At 39.3% G+C, this 23,236-nt stretch overlaps 1 protein-coding gene and 1 long non-coding RNA gene across 2 annotated transcripts in view; one reads left to right on the forward strand and one right to left on the reverse strand.

Annotated features, from left to right (window-relative positions):
- The window catches only part of DDX11 (DEAD/H-box helicase 11), a 224,842-nt gene that overhangs the window by 78,048 nt on the left and 123,558 nt on the right, over positions 1 to 23,236 (forward strand). The window lies entirely within an intron of this gene.
- Positions 13,663 to 17,661, reverse strand: LOC137475049 (uncharacterized). Its single transcript, XR_010999664.1, has 2 exons — positions 17,254 to 17,661; positions 13,663 to 13,851 (listed from the first exon to the last, which is right to left on the reverse strand). It is a non-coding gene; the product is annotated as an uncharacterized lncRNA (long non-coding RNA).

Consider the following 23,236-nt stretch of genomic DNA (forward strand, 5'->3'; position numbering starts at 1 on the left):
ACTGTTCATGGTTTTTTGGGGAGGCACAGTACTGTTTGCCTGACCCCAAATTATTAGGACAAAGAAATAGTAGTTCTGCTGAATTACAGATATCTCCCACATTCAGAAGACAACTATTTTCTCCTCCTCAGAGACATGAAATGCGAACAAACCAAGCTAGCCCATGTGTACTTAGGAGTGCAATCAGGCGCTTGGCTTCATGTCAGGTGACATAAAAACAAGATGCTTTAAAAAACGTCCATGTAAATGCCCTTCCTTTTTTTTTTTCTCTGTTACAAAAGATGGAATTTTATCTTATAAAAAATGCAAATGAGTAAGAGGCGTTATAAATATAAGTCATCAGAGCTTGGTTTGAGCAAAACATGGCTGGAGTGAGGTCCATGTGCTGCTATGGCTCAACCCATACCTTCTTTCATATTCAAAGCCACTCAGGAAAACAAAAAAGCACTTCTGTTTATCACAATAACTACTGAAATTAGCCAACATGACCATCTAAAAGCCAGCTTACTTTTTTAAATTAATTGTGATTTTTCTTCTTTTTTGCATCTGCATACATTTGAGTGGAAAAAAAAATTCAACACAATTATTTTTGGACTAGCTTGAAGTGATTTCACTTTGATTTCTCAAAGGTCTGAATTTCAGAGATTGGGAAGCAATTTATTTTTTAAGCAGTTTTTTGAACAAAATTAAAATAATGTAAGTACTCTGTTAGTTTTTTTGAAAAAAATGAAATCTTATTTTAAAAACTTCTGGTTTTGGTCATATTTTGAGGCTGACAGTTTCCAGTTGTTCCAATTGGTCCCACTGCCATCCTTTGTCAGTCCACAATGAAACCTGAATGAATGGACATTGAACTGTTTCAAACAAAATTGATCATTTATTTAATAGCTGTATTGATAATCCTTGATATGATATCACTCTTTGGCCCGCAAAAAGGCTTTAAGAAGGTGTTGGGTCTTAAATACTCATGAATATGTGAAGCTGTACCAGAAATACACAGGGGATGATCTGCCTTCTTTGGAAAGGTGTTTCTTCAGACCATCAGACCAACCAAGAGAGTCCATAGTTCATATCAGGAGTCCGGACCCAGCACAGCTCCAGTTCTGGAATACCAAGTCTCCTGCATCTCAGGGTACTGGCAGTTTGGTTCCCCAGACAAAGATCTCCATGGGTGGAAGAAGCAGAACTCAAGCTGCTCATCAGATGTTTTTGACCAGCCTTTTGTCCTCTATAACTCAGTGGGATACAGCACCAAACTCCACAGTCAGATAGGATAGGATAGGATAGGATAGGATAGGATAGGATAGGATAGGACAGGATAAAGCACCTGGAGGAACCACCCAGGAGGACACAGAGTCCAGTTTTCTACAGCTTCAAGCCACTGGATAACAGGGAGAAACCCTTCCTCTTTCTCCAGTTTATAAGGTCTTTTCACATTTATTTAGTCAGTTGCCTCTACTGTTCCTTCAGGCACATTTTTAAGACAAAAATTGTGTGCAATGGATTTGACTTTCCTACTCTAAGCACCTACAGGCTTCAGCATGCACCATTATAATTATACAGACATACATGCTTGCTCACTTTCCCATAATTAGCTAGCTCTAGGCATTTGCCAAGGGGTGCAGATTCCCTTCTGTCATCTGTGGCATTTTAGCAGCATAAGCTCCAGCCTGCAGAAAGATGCAGTGTCCCATCCCAGCATGTTGTTTCTCATAGCTACACGCAGACATTCTTTCTTATTTTTGGAATTGGCAAAATTTAAATGCCTGAAAGTTCAGAATTCCATCCTCTCAGAATCACAGGATAGACTTATAAATAATAAGATTGGAAAAATGTTTTAGTATTCTTTTACTTGCCTTTTAGCTTTTTGACCTTAAGTATTGATACCTTCAAACAATAGGGGAGAGGAACAGGAGTAGGAATGCAATAATAAAAAGAAAAAATCCCCCATGGCTGCAGGACCTAAAGTGCATCATAAAATCTGGCACCATGGTGTGTTAATCACCTTCAGCCACCAGTCAAAAATGTGAACTGTAAGGACATATCCTCATACCTATGACACAACTATGACACAATATTACCATGCAAAACCTAGCAAGACAATCACTTTGTTTCTATGCTTAAAATCTATTTTAACACTCTATCAACACATAACACTGAGAAAATGTGTAGAATCTGGACTCATAATTTGCTGGGCTCAGAATTACACTGCTTTGGAAATCCATGCCTCGATCTAAAGAGCCAGCGCATAGCATCAGCCACTTGCACTCAGCAGCATGTTTGCAGAAGAAGCTGAGCATGAAAATAATTTTTGTTAAGTAGTGTAAGTAGCAGGAGACCATATGTCATTGTGTCCTCCCCTGTTTGTACAGTATGTTGCATGGCATTCCCATCCTGATTAGCACTTTTTTATGTCCCATAATCAAAATATTAGCACTGCTTGTACTACTATTACCACTAATGAACACAATAAAGTATTATATTGTGAACTGCATCACCTAGCTGTTCAATTCCAGCCTTTTCAATATTAACTTTAGTATTTTAGGTTTCTTTTATGTTGTACATTTTTTGGGTTGTTTGTTTATTTAAAGAAACTGCAACTTTGGTCAGCAATTTGTTGGACTCCAGCAGTAAACTGTAAATTTTTTGTTAACTTGGTCTTTCAATCCTTTCTGCTTTATTTCTCTACCCTGTCAAATGGAGGGATTGGAAAAGTGATGGAAACCACAAATCGAATGCATGAGATTCCAAGTAAATAACAGAGTGCTCCAGTCTCATAGGCATTGGTAGCAGAGCTATTAGAGGCTTCTTGTACCTAAAGAACAAAGATGTGAATTTTTTAATGAAGTGTATGGGACATGCTTTTTGCTCTGGAGTTTGCTTATTTGTCAATCACCCTTCTGTGAAATGGCTAAAGACCAAAGAAAACTCAAACAGTTGTAATGTTTGCCTCTACCTTGTATCTAATGTTACATTTACTACTACCCCCTATTTTAAAGAATATGTTGGGTGTTTCCTTATTTTTCTCATCTTTTTGTCCTTTTTTCCAAGATACCTAAATGATATCATTCCAAGATACCTAAATAGTCACACAATTCAGAGGGAAGAAAAATAAAAATAGCTTTACAGCAAACCCTACAGTCCTGTTCACAACCTGAATGTTTCTAAATGTGTCTAAATCAGGACTATGAGTAGAAAATGACACAAAGTTGAAATTATTTAACCCTCAGAAAGAGACTCTATCTGTTTCCTTGAACCTTCTTCTCATAAAATCAGACTTACTGTTAAATTATAAATAAGCAGGCAACAGTTATTGCACAGAACACATTCAGTGTACTCAACCAACAGAGTCATGATTTATATCAATGACTAAGAATATTTTCTCTGAAAGTTGTGGGATTTAAGTCATCAAGAATAAAGAGACTATAATAGAAACTAGAATTATATATAAATAAATTACTTGGGTTTTATTTAGGAAATGAGAGCAAAAGAGGATTAAATAGTAAGTTTGTGATAATTTTCTGGAGTATATACTGTATAAATAAAACTTACAAATTCCAAAAACATGGTTGAAGCTTTTGGAATCTAAACCCTATAGAAAACAGAAAAAATTCAATGTAAATTTTCTTGATATCACTTGCTACAGACTTCTCCACAGCAACAACCTCTTTATTTATTTCATATAGATACTGGAACTCTTCACATGGATAGTGGAAAGTATGTAAAGAACCTGGAATTCCTGAGTGGCTTCAAATGACAACTACACTTTATAAGTTCAGATATTTGAGATATCCATAATTGCTTCAAAGGAGGGCTTGAAATCCCAAACAAATGTCTTGCAATACTCACTACCAAAGCTAAGCAAAGTATTTTGCTTGTAGGTAGAATATTTGAAGATAGGAAAGGGTTAATAGGCTCTGACAGGACATAATCTTAAACCAGGACATAATCTTATCCAGAATTTTTTGTGGTTTTATTGGTTCTGGTAAGCACTGTCATACTCAGATTTCTTGAGTTTAAAGCGGAGGTGAAAATATTCCTTCCTAATTCTACCGTGTTACACCCACTAATATCACTGGGGCTCTCGTAAAAATCACAAATAAATTAGTTTCTCTCTCTCTTCCACTTTTGACCAGTGTTCCCTTGGCATAGCAGCTTTCCAGCTCTTGCTGGAAAATGACTGGAAAAAGATTTAAATACAAAGAGGGTAAAAGAGGAGGTTATGGTTTTAACTTTACTGCTGCAGACTGGGAAAGGCTTGGAGGGGGCCCAGAGATGTCTCTGTGAACTGGAAGAGTCATCCTGAAAATGTATAAAAGTAGGTAAATGGTCTGCAATTCACAGTGCACTATTAACATTGCTCTGAAGGGAGGAGACCTGCATTCAGTAGCTCAGAACTAGCTAAAACCTGGTTTGCTTCATTGGGAACTTTACTATGTACTATAGTAAAGCCTTTCTATTCTTGAGTGCAGCATATGAGATCCAAGAACTGTTCAGATGTGGATTTTTGAATATACTTACTTTTCTGACTGATAAAAAAAAAAAAAGGCCCTCCTATATTTTTCTCTATTTGCAATGACAGGGGTACAAAAATGTTCCTGTAGGGAGCTGGGGATTGGGGTTGATCAAGGAATGCATTTCCTTAGCAAAAAAGCAAAAGAGCCCTCACATCCAGCTGAGCTGAAATTCTCTTTTCCCTGTGGCCACTTGTCCTATGGTGCATAATTGTGAGTCTCTTCATGTGACTCTCCTGCTTTGTTTTCAATCCAGTTCCCATGTTTTTTTCCTTAAACATGATGCAGTACAGTTCCAGCACCACTGCACTCTTTAAAAGTAAATATGAATGCAAATTTAAAGCTTAAATAAATACAATTTCTCATTAAGAACAAGAATCTCATTGTCTAGGTTGGGAAATTTACCCGAAGCTCAGTTTTTGATCCTTAATTGAAAAACTGAGCCTCCAGTGGCCCAAACATATACTGAAATGTGAAAGACGTTGGGGCATTGGCATCTTCAGGGACCCGGCAGTGGTTATTCTAGCCATGGGGATTTTTCTTTGCTGAAAGCCTGCTTTTGATTTATTTCCATAATAAAGAGTGAATAGCTGTACCATCCTAATGATTTGAGATTTGTTTCTAGCTAACAGGCCTCTGGTGGCCTTATAAATTTATTATGGAAGGATGTATTAAGGAAAATGGAATCTATCCAGCAGGATACCCAGTGTGACTCTTGTAGGTGGTAGAAAACATACTTCTAATCACCTCCTTGAGCAACACTGCTCCAGAGCTGTAATCCTGCAACCATTCCATCATGCCCACTCTTCTCCACACTTACAGGAAAGTCTGTGGAGGAATTCTGTGAGTTTCCATGTGGTAACACCCAGGCAGGGCATCCTGGCTGTTTGAAGACAGCTCTATGGGAGGCTGAGAGGGAGAGAGGGAACACAGAGGTAAAGGAAGGGATTAACTGCCCTCCCAAGAAGCAACCAACCTAATGAATAACTATGAAAAACTCTCCAGCCTGGAACATTTATGCTTAGAAATACCCAACAGAAATCAGCACAGTTTCTCCAAAGAGCAGTAATAGCTCATTCCCAGGCTCGTGATGATGCCAGCTCAGAGTTCAGATCCATAAATTCATCATTTGAAATAAACATTTTTTATGCCTTTTTTTTCAGCTCTGTCTTAGAATGAATTATCCTTCTCAAAAAAAAAAAAAAAAATTACTCACATGTGGAGGGTTCATAGATGATTGTGTGTCAGCAGAAGCAAGAATTGTGTCAAGGAATCATACAATATCCTGAGTTGTAAGGGACCCATCATGATCATCAAGTCCAGCTCCTCGCCCTGTGCAGGGCACCTCAAGAATCTCATGTGTCTGAGAGCAGCTGAAGACTGCCTGGGCCCACAGCATCCCTGGGAGGAATGACATTTAAACCAGGTTTCTCCTATGCTGTGCACAGTTCAGTGGTGCATCCGACATCAATCCCACAAAATTGTGTGCATATTTTTATCCAGTGGCTTTCTAGAGAAGCTGTGGCTGCACCTTCCCTGGAAGTGTTCAAGGAGAGGTTTGATGTGGCTCTAAAGTCACCTGGTCTAGTGGAAGGTGTCCCTGCCCATGGCAGGTGGATTTGAATGAAATGATCTTTGAGGTTCCTTCAAACCCAGCCCATTCTGTGATTCTGTGATTCTGTGATTACTGGTGCTCTTTTAATCCAGATAAGAAACCAAGCACAGACATGCAGGCGTAGTCTTACCCATAGGAATTTTGCACCGTTTTCTGACAATGGTTAGAAAGAGCCTTTCTGAGGGAAAGGGTGGGTTATGAGCCCTTCCCCCTTTAAACACCAAGGAATTCAACTATGAGACACAAGGCTGCTGGAAGCCAGGCTTTCTTTGCATCACTCTGCATAATTCTACCTTTTTCTCAGCCTCCAATTCCCCTATTTCTCTGAATCAATGCCTTGCTTTCAAGTATAATATTATTCCTTTGTGAACAACCACTGTTAACTCAATTTCCTCTCTCTTACATTTTGTGGCACATCCATGAGGAATTTTCAATGTTCTTCCATTCATCTTTTGCTTGGTTGTGCTGTAAAGCCACATCTATAAATGTCTTAGATGGCCACTCCCTGTTAAAAATTGAAATATAATCTTTGTTCTCCAATTTCAGTTGGGTGCATGAATCACATGGCATTGTTTGGTCTCAAGAAGACCTGTGCTGAATGAGTATTCTAAATTCATTCAATCTGTCAGAATTAAGAGTTTTCTTCTTATGAATGCTCTCTTAGCATTCCTCAAAATTTATTGAGAGTGTTCATGGCAGCAAATTGTGTTCATATGATTCACTCATGGGAAAGAAACAAAAATGGACAGTGCCATACCCAACACAGATCGTTTTATCTGCATACTACTTCAGGTTTCAATTCATAATTTCAATTTCATAATTCAGGTTTCAATTTTCACACTGTTTTATGATAATCCAAAAGTTGCTATTCCCTTCTACTGTACAATAATAGCACCAAGGTTTTTCTCCCAAAGATGCTGCGCACTCTGACATGTATCGAAAACCATTTCCGAATGATTCGGGCCTAGGGGACTCAAATAACGATTCAATTTTAAAGTTGTATCAGTTATTCTGGAATGCACATGTCTTTCATCTCAAAGTGGCATCTACTTTAAGATATCCTGGTATTATATAATAATTTATGTCACAAGATGAGACATCTTTGCTGATGTCAAAACTCAGCCTTGAGGGTTTAAATGATTCTTTTTTTCCTCTTTCTGTAAATAAGATGAAATTGTAGATCACCATCAGAAATACACCTTGAAAAGCCATGCTGGGGGTTAGATTATTGGGAACTAGGAGAAAGAAGACCTGAATAAGGGTCAAATTCAACAGACAGTTCTTTCTAATCTAAGTCCATTTGTTTCTCTGGAAGAAATACGCAAGCAACGACGAAAATACTTGATACAGCCACAGGAGTGATTGGCTACCACACTATGCATTACCTTCCCATGGAAGTATCAAAAATCAAAATAAAAAAGGCATGAGGATTGCTGTAGTAGTGTCATTTCTTGCATGCATTTCACAGAATCACAGAATCCTGAGGTTGGAAGGGACCTCTGGAGCTCATCCAGTCCAACCTCCCTGCCCAGGCAGGGTCACCCAGAGTAGGTGACACAGGAACACATCCAGGTTGGTTTGGAATGTCTCCAGAGGGGGAACTCCACAATCTCCCTGGGCAGCTGTTCCAGTGCTCTGCCACCCTCCATAGAAAGAAGTTCTTTCTCATGTTGCAGTGGAACCTTCTGTGTTTGTATTTATGGCCACTATTCCTTATCCAGTCACTGGTTTGATTTTTTGGGGTTTGCTGTTTTGGTTTGTTTTGTTTGTTTCATTGTTCATTTGTTGGTGGGGGTGTTGTTTAGTTTTTTTTTTTTTTGTTAGGGTGGAATTTTTTCACCATTATTTAGCACTTATCCTTCCAAATTTTGTCTCTGTTAGAAAATAACATCCCAACCAACAATGAAGATAATTTCTCTGCAGGCCAAGGGAAAGGCAAGCTATTTGCAATATTTATCCCAGAACATGATTGCAAATACATTTTATTCTCAGCACTTTGATCTAAACAGCAGCTCTTATCTGTGTTCATTTTGATGCCAACAGTGAGTGGCAAATAACTTGTCTTCTCTAGAAAAGGTTTTTACTAGAATCTTTCTAATATTTTCTCTGATTTGGTTTCAGAACTTGAAACCTTTAACTAAGGTTTACCGTAATGTCATAAACCAAATAGCATATTAATAATGCAGGTTTTAAAAGTCCTGAGTTAATCTAATTCTGAGACTTACATATTCTTTACACATTCATAAGAATTATCTGAGGAAGTTGCTGAAATGCATGAAAACATTGATAGGAACTCTAAAACAAGGCCGATCCTCTTCTTGTGATTATAGCTGTATATCAGTTTTGGTGTTTTGAAGGCCTGAGTTTTACAGTGGTATTGTGGCCATGAGAAGGAATGAGTTATCTTGGCACCCACCAGGAGGGGCTCAGAACTGCTTATTTTGAAAGAAAAGACAAAAGATTTTAATAAAGGCGCTCAGGTGGAGAGGTAAGTGTAGCCTGGGGTGTAATATCCTTAGCTCAAATTACAGAATGTAGCACAACCTCAGTTGCTGCTGGGAACATTTCAGAAAGCAGAGGAAAACATAAATAGAAACCAAGCACCTAAAATACCCCGCAAGCAACAATAGGTGATCCATTTTTTTGTCTTAAGCCAGTGTCAGGAATGGGACCTGAACCCTAAACTCTTTCTTTCTATTACTGGATCCCATTCATCACAAGAAAAAGAAAGAAATTAAGTGCTAAAATTGTATTTCTAACCTTATTCTTCCAAACCACTTTATTTCACATAAAATTTTATCTCAATTCAGCACAAGCCATAAAAATTTGGGGTTTAGACTGACATGCCAGCTTTGAAATGGAGCATCATAAAAGGAGGAAAAGGGAGAAAAAATTAGATCTTCAGAATGGCAGTAGAAAAGCTCTTGGTCTTAGCTGAGAGCAGTGTGGCTTTTGTTATTCCTGTGTCACTATCCCACTATTCTTTAAATGCAAAATTGATTTTTTTCATGCTGAAGTAAAATACAGGATGGATTTCCACGCTTTTCATGTTGGTATTTGGAACTTGAAAAACTTGTTTTCCTCCTCATTCTGCCAGGCTAGTAAAGAAGAAGAATTAGGTGATGCATAGTGTATATTTGTTGGCAAAAAAACCTCAAGAGAAATGAATGAAGCTTCCATGTTTTTTTTCCTGAATAATTTGCCTCAACATGTAGAGCTCAGTGTGTTTAGATGCAGCGATATTGGAAGCTGGACTGTTAGCCTGAGCATAGCTGCTAAAATGTTATCATGCTGCACAGTCAAATTTCTGTGTCAGATCTGCTAGTGAAATATGTTTGGCTATCAAACCACACAGCCCAAAGTGAGCACAATTGTCAAATCTATGCACTGCAAGCATCATAGGTAGCCAAATATTTTTCGTAACAGTACGTCAGAGTAATTAAGGTTAATTATCTGCAACAACAGAGGTCTGCTATTGAAACAACAGTCTGTTTCCATGACAACCTGAAAATCATTTCTGTGTTTTAAAAGCATGGGTAATTTAGATTTTCTCATGCCCAGGGCCAGTGGAGTAAAAGCTTTTACAGTTTTTAATTAAATTAAAACTGTGAATACCTGGTGGACTTACATCAGAAATCCTGCCTTTGGAGGGCTGTGGCTCAAAAAACTTCCACAGATGGTAAAATTATTATGATTTCTCATTGTAAGAAATTCTGTGGGTTTCCTGTTATTCTTCAGGACTGGTAATTAACTCTATTCCACTCAGGGGAGGGATAACAGCCAGTCTTTGGACTCTAAGCCAGGCATTGAGTAAAGGTACAAAATTCAACTAGCTGCAGCAACTGGCAACCAAAGAGGGCAAAGAAATTTCAGTCATTGTGTCTGGCAAGGCCATATCAATACTTGAAGCAAAACACGACAATTCCAAAGTAAGATGGGGGAAAAACCCAACAGGGGTAAATGTGAAGTTGGGTAGAAGGGGCTTTTCTTATACTGGCAAAATTCTTGACATTTCCAAAGCATTCCTAAGAGACAAAATCAACTTGTTCTCATCAGATTTTGTGGCAGCACAAAAGCACAGTGATCAAGGGAAGTAAAGAAATACACCAGAGGGAAGGAGAAGTCAGATCAAATACCAATTCACACTCTTGAGTGTGGCAGGCACCTTGACTACCATAGTCTCACATGTAGTGGGTGGAGAGCAACACAATGTGTTTATAATATTTTAAATGTATTCTGGTCCTGTCAAAGGAGTCATTATTATATCAATGAACAATCAGGAGTCACACACATAACTGGCTGAAGTGCTATCCTGATGAAACCCAAGAATCACTAATTCTGCCGTGGGTTTTTTGCTGTGATTTTTGCTGTGAAGAAAGTATAAAACCCAATACTGTTATGGGTTTTATTCTTTTCCCATAAATTGTTGGTATACTGGCTTTTGTATTGAATGAAGATGAAATTTGTTAGGGCAGAACTGTTCCAAAGGGGGGGAAAAATCTTCCAGATGTTGTATGTTTGAAGGAAATGTACCCATCTCACTTGAGGAAAGACAGAATGGTTAAAGCCACAGCTTGATGATGGCTTACAAATAGCACAAAAATTCTGTCAGAGGTTCTTTTGAAAACAATCACAAGGGGACTGGAGTGTATTCCTAGATACACACCAGTACTGGATGCCTACGGGGCAGGAGATGTCATCTTACTGTCTTCTACAGAAAAGTTTCTACACCTGCTTTACTCTGTCTCCAAAAACAATAATCATGCTGAGTATCAGACTTTGTTTGAAATTACACCAGCTCATCAGAAAAATTTCGAATCTGTTAATTCATTAATTCATTCCTTAATATAAAGAAAAGCAGCAATGTCCATTCTCCTCCACACACTATATCAATAGCAGAAGATATATTCCAAAGTACTTCAGAGATTTACTTCATACATAATTTAATTTAGCTCTTCTGAGGGATGCTTTCAATAATTTTATATCAATATTGTACAGAAATACCAGCTAAGAGATTCTTCTTCTCCGTCCCCTTGTTCCTTTGATTTTGATGTCTTTGAAAGTACTGCAGCAACAACATAGATGACAGTTCCCATTTGCTTGAAACACATGTAAAAACTTTGTCTTTCTAGGAGGATATGGAGGAGAATCTTTCTCATTCAAAACCAAGTGACTCAGCATTGATATCTGTACCATGAGAGAGCACTGGAGTTATATTTAATAATAAATTAACTTCTCTTCCATCTAAAGGTAATGATATTGAAGCTGCAGCCAATTGTTCTGTCATAGGAAGAAACTGTAATACCTGTTCAAAAGCATGAGGCACTTCATTTTAGCTCTAAATGGTAGAAATGGTAGTAAAGTTTCATGAAGTGACTATTTCATTAGGCTGTACTTCTGAAAGTATGAAACACTAGAAGGTCAGACTAAATGTGTTCAGTCCTTGTCCACTGTGCTGTGCCATTTTTGTGCTGACGGCTTGGCAGTGTGGTACGTACCCTGAAACTGATGTGGTTTTAGCTCTGCGTACAATTTTCAAATTAACCATTTTCCTTAAAGTTATTTTAAACTATGAATCTGTCATCAAACTTAGGAGCAGCACATCTTGCCCTTTTTAGAGAGACAAATTTTTAGCAGCATATTTTTTGCCTGCTTGCTTAAGATTTCTACCACAATTTCACATAAAGATTTGTCTTCTGTTGTAACCCAAGTATCCATGCCCTGAAAGCACCAAAAGCTTCTGCCTATCTTCCTCCTAGCCACTGTCACAGCAGCTCCACTTAAAATTCTAGTCCCATCATGTGTCCAGGCCTGGCTGTTCCTGCTTGCTCACAGGACTTGGCTGCAGGACTCTACATGAATGCTGTAGGAGACTTCTCCACTCCTGCTGCTGGCCTTGTCTTCCTAATTTTACCTGGGAATCACAGAATCATGGAATCTCAAAATGGTCTGGGTTGGAAGGGATCTTAAAAATCATTCAGTTTCCAACCCCCTGCCATGGGCAGGGACATCCTCTACTATCCCATGTTGTTCCAAACCCCATCCTACCTGGCCTTGGACACTTCCAGGGATGGGGCAGCCACAGCTTCTCTGGGCAACCTGTGCCAGGGCCTCACCACTCTCACAGGGTATAATTTTTTCCCGACATCCAACCTAAACCTACTCTTTGTCAGTTTGAAGACATTCTCCCTTGTCCTGTCACTCCAGGCCCTTGTCAAGAGTGTCTCTCCAGAGAGTCAGACTTACTAGCACTGTGCCAACCTGTGTCATTCTAGAATAAGACCCAGTGTAAGGACAAATTATTTTCATGGCAGCTCCATCTGTGAAGGATTCTTACCAAGATCCTGAAGGCCAAACTGGAAGGTTACTTGGTTGCCACGAGACACCCTCAGACTCTGAGTTTCTTTGTCCTATAGTTCTTGTAATAATTTCTACTCAACTCAAATGTAAAACAAAAAACACATGAGGATGTTTGTGTTCAAAGTTCCCTTTCCAAGATAACGAGAGAATGTGTCAGAGGGAGAGCAACTGAAACTAATTAAATCAGTGCTAGTATGATGCAAAAGGTTAGAGTAGACAATGAACAAGCATGTTCTGCTTTTGCAAATGATTCATCTGTTAGAAATGAGTGATACAGGTCAGGAAAGTGTTTGTAAGCAGCTGAAGCTCCCACCCTTTTCTGAACAGACTACGTGCTGCAGGTTGAGGCAAACCCCGTCACTTCTGTCATTTCAATAGACACTGTAAGGACAGAGTCCAGCTATTCTTTTCAAGCTTAACTGCTTTTGGAGCTCTCTCTGGAGGATTCCTCTGCTGCAGCCAGTGCATTCCAAACCCTCTTGTATCATGCTTGGAATAAATAAGGTTTGTCTGCCAGCATGAGTCAGCAGTAAACACCATCCCTGGACAATTGTGCAAACAACTGAGCAGAGGATGGCATGCCACAAGCCCTCTATCTGTGCGTAGGGTCCCAGAAGCTGCCCTGTTCTTGGTAGTTTGGTTAATTCCCAACAGTATCTGCAGTTTGTTATTGCTGGTTTTCATTTGCTCTGTGCTTCTGGGTTGAGAAACTGCCAAAACACTCTAAGCAGCAATTCTTGTAGCCCTTGTCTCATGAGATTTCCTCTTTTTTTCCCTAATCTCATACAATTTCCCACCCAGCTTTTCCATGCCCAAATGATCCAGATAAATGGATAAGAACTGACTGTTCTGAGTGCTTATCTGGGACAACAACACAATGTTTCTCCTATTCATCTATTATTATAATATCATGCACGTTCATAGATTTGAATGAATAAAACAAAACTTTATCTGTCATATAGCTATCCATTTAACTTCAAAAGTGAATTTCATGTCCCTCATTGTACACTTTTACTGAATGGTTGAACTTTCCTAGCATAATAGTCATGGAAAACACATTCTTTTTACTTTGTAGATTGAATTCTGAGCTGTCCACAGTAACGTTTCACTGCATAGCCAAAAGCAATGTGACTTTCCAATTTTCCATTCAACCATGCAGCCAGTAGTGCCTAATGTTGTAAGTGTACATGGAAATTATCTATATTTCATACAATATTCCACAACAGTACCAGTCTGCTGAGGATATTCACAAATGTTTTGAATTAAAGCAGAGATGAGAATTTTGTAAGCTGTCCTCAGGCATCTTTCAATGATCCCTGTGGGTCCTCTCCAATTCAGGATGTTCTGTGATTCTGTGATAATCTATCATGAAAAAATGGAAAGAGGGAAAATGACTGTTTAAATGGTTTATTTTGATTTTCATACTGAGTTCAAATCTATACTTTTACTTTTGTGGCAAATGAGTAACACTGCTGACCCCCTTAAGAAAACAAAAACCTGTGGCTTTATCTTGAAAATGGTGCCCAAAGTTGCAAGCTTTTAAGTCAGTGATGCTTACACTTGTCACATCACAGTTCCAGAGACATTTTTCTCATTGAAAAAATCAGTTGAAGCTGTTCCTTGTCCTTCCTTCCAACACCAGCTGTTCATTTCCGTTCCCTGACTGCCCTGGCTATTGTTCTAGCAACAATTACTGTGGACTTCCTTGATTTATCCTTTTCAGTCAACTCTTATATTCCCTGATGGGTAATTTTCAATCCACAGCTTTTTCTTAATTTAGTTCCTCGGTTTCATTATGGCCCTGCAGTAGTGGGAAAGTGGGTTTGAGGTGGCAGCATAAAGGCAGAAGACAAAAGCCTGTCTGTGCTGCCAAGATGTGACCATGGTTTAAGGCACTAAAGCTAATCTTTGGTTATCTGTAGACCCTTTGTGGGAAGAGTATCTGCAATGATAAGATTCATCTATCTAAGATCACTGCAAAATTTATATTTTAAGTTTGGACACTACTTCTTAAGATAGAGAGGGCTGTGAAAAGCAGTAGTGCCTTGAGTGGAGTTTTTTGTAGAACTTAACCTACAGCATGAATGCTTTGGATCTAACTCCAGCAAAGCCTGCTCCTGACATGCAGAAAGTCTAAGTCATGCCTTCTGCAAATGATTCCTGATACTCAAACCATATCCAATCCTGCAGCTAGTGTCAAAATTTTAAAGACTGCTCTGGAATACTGGCAAGGATAAATTAAGGACTGCTGATGAGAACATGTTTCTGCATTCAAGACTTCTTAGTCAAGTCTATGGCAAAATTCCTTTTGGCTTTGATATTAAAGGAAATAGAATTAGTGCTTTTTGTTGCTCTCTGCTGCAATTTGATGGGGGTTTCTTTACAGTTTTTTTCTTCATTGACTGCAGCCTTTCAGTTTTCCCTCATCCGACCCAGCCTTCAGAGCCCTTAACTATCTGCACAGAGCAGAAGAATCTTCTTCAGAGCTCCAGAGGACAAGTGAAATATTTCAAGTTTACCTTGTGGAAGAATGGTGTGGGTAGGAATATTTCCTTTAGGATGACAATATCTATCTAATGTATCTGCCTAGTGATTTGCTGGGTTGTGTATCTTTCCTGATGACAGGTTAGGATTCCTATTGCATCAGCAGCATTCATTTATTACAGGTTACAAAATCCCATACAGTCTCATAGCTCAAACTGGTCAAAAAGTACAAAGGGACAAGACGGGTGTGAGACCAAGCTGGAAAGTTGAATCTGTGGGATTAGGGCCAAAATTTGGAAGGTGTTAAACTCAGTGATGTACCAGCAACATAACTCAGGTGAGCGTCAAGGGGCTGAGCATAAAAGTGGTTTCCAAGAAAAGGAAGCCCCACACAGTCAGACAGCTTTTGCTCCAGAGCTGCTCTTTCACAATCATCTCAACCAGGGGGTATTGTGGATGTGCCATATCCCAGATGGCCGTGGGCCCAGGCAGCAAAACTTTTCAAGATGGAGAGGCTGTTCTCACAGATCTGATGCATGGTCTGCTGGGAGCTGTGGCCTTCTCTTATGAAACCAAGGGATGATACAGAGAGGAAAAGGCTTTTGGGTTCATCATATCCTCTGTCCAGACAATGCGCCCCATGTCTCCTCATCCCACTTCATCTTACACATGTGATTGAGGATAACTAAGCAAAATGTTTCCCACTGTCACAGAAGTGAGAGCTGGCAGATTTAGAACTAAAAAACCCCACCATGGATGTTATGTCAGTTATTGAATAGCATTTCAGTTCCTTAAGGATGGATGAGACTATTCCAGCATAAGGGTTTCATGATACTATGAACATAAGATATTATGAAATCTTACAGAATTTGCATTGGAGCGTGTATTTTGATCAAGAACTAAGAGATTGCTAATCTTCTAGAATCTTTTACATGTGAAAAGAATACAGAAAATCATTCACCTCTCCCTTTCTCAATTAAAGGGTGTAATCAATGGGGTACATGCCAGCTGTCTAGTTGAAAGATATAACATTTGTGTTTATGATGGCAGGAGAGACATAAAAATCTTCACATCTTGGCATAACTTCCATGTGGGTCTTGGCACACAGGGCAATGCCATTCCACCCAGAAAACTGCTGTCTCTTTCAGTGTGGTAACCATGCACACTAGCCAGGGATAATTTTGGAATAAATCATTACCTCTTTCTCTTAAAAAAAAAAATTAAAAAGAGAGGTTTTTTTTGTGGTCAAATTTTTAAAATGAAGGATATGTAGTTAATAAGTGTGAATTCTTTGAGAAGCACAGAGTTCTAATTGTTGAAGTGGAAAAATCAACTATTTAAGAAATGTAAAAACTCCACTTTTTTATTTTGGGTTTGAAACATAGTGGTTCTCTGAGCCAGGACACAAAAATTTTAGCTTTACCTTCTAGGGTTTGGCTTCTCATGTATCCTGGCAATTAGTTTGGCCTCTACAGTAAAACTCTGGGCCTGAGCTTGATTAAGAGAACATTTATGAATAACATCCTCAGAAAAATTAAGGCCATGGCCAGGCCCAGGCCACAGTGACAGTGAAGTAGGTCCTGTGCTATGGCTAAGCTATTCCATAAAACAGAAGAACCAGGCAGCTCATAACTCTTTACATTGATAGCAGTCATCACTCTTCTTTCACAACTTTTAAGCCCAATTGGAAATTACTGAAATTTTCATTTCATTTCTTTCTAAGTACACTTGCCAAATTCAGTGGAAAACACCAGCCATGGTGGTATATTTATTATTAAGATGCTCTCGACATGGTGGATGAATCATGGGTTTACATAGGGAGAGAAAGACCAACCTCTCCAACCTCTGCTAAAAAATACTGGGAATTAAAAAGGCTAATACCCACATAGGGAAAGATTCTGCAGCCCTACTACCACTGACATGACTGAGAATGAAAAAAAAAAACTATGAGTCCTGTAAGTATTTGTATCTTTTCAACCTTTGATAGCTGTTTATTGCAAATGGGTTTTTTTCCATCTCTTTTTAAATCATCACCAGTCTGTCTACAGGGCTATTCATGAGGTTTTACAAACTTGCCCCTACCTAAAGCTTATCTGCCAGAACCTTTTCACCTCTTCAAACATGCCCTTTTAGGCTTCAAAGGATGGTTCTCACAAAACCAGGGTCAAATTCTAGTTACTTCTCTCACTGTCCTGGAACCACTTGCTGGAAGAGTGAGATGACACAGTGCTCCAAGGGGCACTTGCACCTCTCTGCACTTGTCAATGAGGCAAAACTTACTGGAAGCAGATGGAGTTTGGAGCTTTTTTTAGTAAGGCCTTCTCCGATGCAGCTCAGTCCCTGGTTTTGTGAGTCTTTACTGTCTAGTGACTACAAAAGCAAAGCAAGTGAGAGGACTTTTTTGTTTCAGATGAAGGAGCCAACAAAGCCAGGGCAGGCAGGATGGGTGGAGTGTGTCAGAATTAAAGGACATTTCCAAGCGGTCTAGGAAGACAGACTTGCTAAGGGGCCCTATCCACAGCTCATTACTGGGTTGCCCAATAGCACTCCAAGAAGAATAACACAGCCAATGCACACCACAAAACTGGTTAGGCAGGGTTAGGGAAACCATTCCAGAGTGTCATGAGGTCATAACGCACATCAAGGGAAAAATGGGCAAGCCTTGCTGTAAATCTTCTACTGAATACAATGGGGTACCAATATCTTTCCCACAGTGTGACATGGCTCTGAGCTTCTCATTAGGAATGTCACAAACACAGAGAAAATTATTGTGGTGGGTTGACCCTGTCTGTATGCCAGGTATCCACCAAAGTTGGTCCATCATTTCCCCCTCCTCAGCTGGGCAGAGGAGAGAAAACAATGAAGGGCTCACAGGCAGGGAAAGATGGCTCACAAATTAACATCATACGCAAAACAGACTGAACCTGGAGAAAGAAAATAGTTTAATTTACTACCAATTGAAGCAGAGTTGCACAATAAGCAATAAATCCAAAACCATAAAATCATCTTTCTTTCACCCATCCCTTCTTCCCAGGCTCAACTTCACACCCAATTTTCTCTACTTTCTCCCGTACAGTGGTGCAGAAGGAGAGGGAGATAGGGTTGTGGTCAGTCCTTCACACATTATCTCTGCCATTCTTCTCTCCTCACGGGAAGGACTCCTCACACTCTTCCCCTGCCCCAGTGCAGGGTCCCTCCCAAGGAAGACAGTCCTCCAGGAACTTCTCCAGTGTGAGTCCTTCCCAGTGGCTGCAGTTCTACACAAACTGATCCAGAGTGGGTCCCTTCCACTGGGTCGGTCATTCAGGAACAGGCTGCTCCAGAGTGGGTCCCTCACAGGGTCACAGTCTTGGACAAGCCTGCCCCAGTGTAAGCTTCCCACAGGTCACAGCATGCTTTGGGCATGCCCCTGCTCCGGCATGGGCTCCTCCATGGGCTGCAGGTGAATCTCTGCACCCTTGTGCCTTCCACAGGCTGCAGAGGAGCCTCAGCTGCAGGAGCACCTCCTGCCCCTCCTTCTGCCCTGACCTGGGTGTCTGCAGAGCTGTTCCTCTCACATGTTCTCACTCCTCTCTCCAGCTGCAAAATGGGCTGTTTTATCACCTGTCCTTCTGCAATATGTTATCTCAGAGACAGAGGCATAACTACCATCCCTGCTGGGTCCAGCCTTGGCCAGCGGTGGGTCCATCCTGGAGCCAGCTGAAATTTGCTCTGTCAGATGGGGAGGAAACTTCCAACAGCTTCCCAAAGAAGCCACCCCTATACATCCCTCACTACCAAAACCTTCCCCTGGAAGTCCAATACAATGGTTCAAACATGAAAACCACTTCTCCATGGATGAAACCAACAGTTTTTCATTCTTACCAGCTAATAAGTTTTGGCTTTCACCTAACTCATCTCATTGTCAGCTGGGAAGATATGCTAGGAGACAACTGGCCTGGGCAGTGCAGTTAAAAGCAAGCCGTGCTCCTCAGAAGGGATGTATCCTGCACAGCCCATTGAGTCATCCTGCAAATCTTATGGTTTCATTATTTTCTCTTTCTTGTTTCTAAAGCTTGTGTACAAGTCCTTCAACAAATACTCACAAGTGTTTTCTTCCACTTTAGATGTGATTTTCTAATGGATCAGATATTATACTAATTATGCAGCACTTTTCAATAAGTATTCTTGTAATCTCTTTCTCCTTACAACCCCAAGGCCATAAACTCTCCACGCTGGTATGACTTTCAGTATTCCATACCAAACAATGGGAAAAAGACCTGGAGTTCAAAGTCTGAATGCATTTTTCAAATACATTTGGTGCATTTTCTTGACAGACTTCTTCTAATTAATTAATCTAATACAATCAAATTAATACTAGTTCTATGCAGCGTGCAAACCCTATACTGTGTTTACATGCACGTGTTTATGCAGAAAAATTTAATCTGATAGGATTTTGACAGAAAGTTCTTTTCTTATAAAGAACTTCTAGCTTCTTCAGAGCAGACGTTTGAGATCGAAGCTATTACATAAATCCATTGTTGCCTCCTGTAAAAATTAAAATTTTAATAAAACTCTGGTGCTATGAAAGAAGTGGAGAATTTCACCTCCTAACTGGTAAGACCAATTGCTGAAGTTGTCTCACGTACAAGCTGTGTTTTCCAAAATTTCTTTTAAGCAAGCGATGTTTAGGACTATTCATCAAAATACAAGTTACTGATAAACTGAGCATTCAAAACACAACAAAAGCGTGATATATTAATATTTATAGTTAATAAAAAAAGAGAATTTTCTAGGATTTATGAGGTACATCAAAGTCCTAGTGGAAACTGTCCCTGCCTGTGGCAGGGGGGTTGGAACAACATGATCTTCAAGGTCCCAAACTATTCCACAGTTCTATAATTGATTGAAAACTGGTTTAAATATTAATAGCAAGTATTTTCAATTAGTAGAAAATTAATTTCAAGAGGGTGTATTGTGGCAAATTATGTATTTCACTTGCTTTTTTGATGTACTCCTTGATGGATAGAAAAGTACTCCTTGATGGTCTCTGAAAGTGCAGTGTCAGACACTCAGAAAGTAGTTCCTGTTTTAGAGGAATTAGGCAAGAATGTTTCTTCCAGCATCATCTGTTCTGTTGTTGGTTTTTGTTGTTGTTACATGTTGCTATATACATAAGTAGGTATTCAATGTCCTTCATCAAAAAAAAAAAAAAAAAAAAGCTTGAAAAAATTACTTCAAAAGGCTCAAACAGAAAAAGCAGTAATGTTGATATACAAATACAGCATTAAAAGAACTTTTAGGAGAAAATTGTTTTTTCAGCCAGGCTTGGGATTTAGAAATCTGGTTTAATAAACTTTGGTTTCAACAACAGTGCATGGCATGTTTATTTATACATTCATCTGCATCACAGCACTGGAGAGCTTCCTCCTCTCTGCATAAATGCCCTGGGTTAGTGGTGATTTCTTTCCTCTTTTCCCAGTTTACTTAGTGGCAGAGTTAAAAATACCAGCTGAAGCTACAGAACATACACAAAATTTGGGACATGATGTAGGGAAAAAGCAGAATCATAGGCAAGCTTCATGTGAAGCATTGTTTGTCATCTTCCAGAAGATCTGGGTAAGGTACACAAAAAACAGTCAGCATCAAATGCCTGTAGAACATGCTTTTCTTAAGAACTCTCCTTAGATCCTAGTAACCACTGAGGTTTTGGCAAATAATATATTTCTGGTACATGTCTTTCCCCAGTCCCCTTCACATGAACGTTTTTAAGGGCAAACACTCAATAAGATTGAACCCTATTACTCCAAATTTGTGGTTTGGCACTTCAGCCACACCTTTATAAGAGTTTCACTCCTCCCCTCCTTGTCTTTGCAAGGGCCTTCCTTCCTCAGGCACTGGCAGCAATTCAGTCTCTCCTGCTCTCCCCTCACCATGCTCAGAACTTTCTCTTGGGACCAGAAATTTTGCAGCTCAAGTGTCTGTGTTTAGGATGAGGGAGTTGGAGTGACAATAAGTGACACTATGCAGGAGTGTCTCTTGTGACTTTTAAATTTTCCAAACATGTGAAAAACTAATCATGTTTATCCAGCTCTCCAATCCCAATAATTATACTGTTAAGCCTTTTATCCCTAAATAACAGTGACAGGGCTGTTATTCGTTTATATGTATAACTTGTTTTCATCTTGCTAAATTCTTTGTTTCAAGCACATAGTTACATGTTCTGCTAAAATGTGTTTATTTTCACCATATTTAAGTGACTCATCCTTTGACTTTCCTGAATGCGACTGTTCTCACTTTTCGAAACTGCTGTGACATTGTATAGTCTCTAGTCCCTTGCTATTTACTTCTTCTCAAAAAATGAAGAAAACCTTTCTTTTTCACTAGTTTTTCAAACCTGGAAACTGCCTCTTTTTTTGAGGCAGAGCTGATTACAGATAAGACCACATGTGATATAAAGGGCTTTATACCAATTTCTGTATTATTTATTCCATGTGTCCTTAGGTTTCCCAGCTCTGTTGTCTAACAGCTAAACAATACTGTCTCTTGCTCTGAGGGGTAAAAAAAAAAGAAACCACAAAAACCCTCAAATATTTTTCATGTACTCATTTAAAAATAGAGAAAAACAGATGAAATATTTGAGCAGCACCAACCATTATGCTTCAGTGTCAGAACTTTTGGGTTGTCTTTCATGGGGTGCACCCACGGTTTTAATGACTCAAACCATGGGCCTGCAGGCTCATGCCAGCCCATAAAGCAAGAGAAATATTGCTTTTTAAATTTAATTTATGATTTTTTTGTTTGCAGGGAGACTTTTGTTCTCACAGCTTCAAGCAGAGTTTGAAGCTGCTTGCATCTGTACAGCATGTTGCCTCTCCTTCAGAAGATATCATCATAGAAAAAATCATATTCTAATGATGTTAATCTGGGGGGTTTATGGAGACTTATAATCTGATTTTTATTAGACCAAAGTAACTTTTAAATAGTGGGAGGGGTTGAGAAGGCAGACCAAAGTAACTTTTAAATAGTGGGAGGGGTTGAGAAGGCAGAAAGAGATTTTGTCTTCTCAAAGGCCTCTTTACTTCATCTTATTCAAGACCTCTCTGATTTGCTGTGGTGATTTAAAGTGTCCTCAGCATTCAGCTGAGTCTAGACTAAATGTAACAAAGAACTGGAAAACTGTACAAGTAAAATTGGAACCTTTCTTTATCTCATTTTCCTATGTATTTTGGTTGGCGTTTTTCTTTTCACTCTCAGTTAATTGCTTTGTAATTCATTAAAGGATGGATGGAGGCGGATGGAACTAGGGCATTCATCTGGAGCTGGATGAATCTGGAAGTACATTCAACTCCTCTTTTTTCTAAGAGTTTCTCCTTAGTCCTTGTTTGAGGTCCATAGTGCTAATTTCTTAGGTGTATATAAATAATTTGATGTTCCTGAAAGCCAAAGAAACTGGTTACTTTATTAGGATCCTGACCTTCAAAGGTTTTCAGCTCTTCAGCTGACAAACAGAAATAAAATACTTTAATACTTTAGAGAGTAGAAAATACAGTTTGTAAAAAAAACTATAAAACATGTTGAAGGGATTGGAACCTGCAATTATGAAGAAATAAGGAGGGCCCTAGATGTGCACATACATGATTCATACATGTGTACACATTAATGTATTTTTAGATGGAAAACTGAAAGGAATCTAATTCCTCCTTCACTGGTTACCCTGGTAGCCCTCTCAGAAGACTCAGAGACACTTTGGGGAGGTTTACACAGATGAATAGTTTTAGTTACATGAATCTTAGATGAAAACAAAACACACTGTGTCTGCAGTGGCATCTGTGCATAACTCTACAGTTTTGGTTCATTTAATACTGGTCTTAAAGGCTTTTGTGATGGGGTTATTTTTAGGTTGGTTTCCTACAGAAATAGGTTTCTATGAGCATACAGTTGATAACTTCTGAAATCATTACTAATCATTACTAATTTCAGATCAATTCGGCAGAGGCATGAAAGTGAAAATGGGTGCATGTGAATTTTCATGAGAAGGGGTGGCAGGATGGAGAAAGAAAATTCAGAATGGTTCTTTTACTGAGGAATTGGTAATTTTAGCTAAGTTCCTTGTGCATCTAAAAAAGCAGCAACCAGCTGAGCAGGCAGCACATGCACTGCCCTAAAACAGCTGGGACCACTGCCCCAGTCTATTGCTAAGATATACAGAGTGCCACCATGGAGAGGGGAAGCAGGAATGATGCTGTGGATGGGATAAGGATGGTGGGAATGGGGAATTTTG

This window comes from Anomalospiza imberbis, chromosome 5, assembly GCF_031753505.1.
Source record: "Anomalospiza imberbis isolate Cuckoo-Finch-1a 21T00152 chromosome 5, ASM3175350v1, whole genome shotgun sequence".
Taxonomy (NCBI): Eukaryota; Metazoa; Chordata; class Aves; order Passeriformes; family Viduidae; genus Anomalospiza; species Anomalospiza imberbis.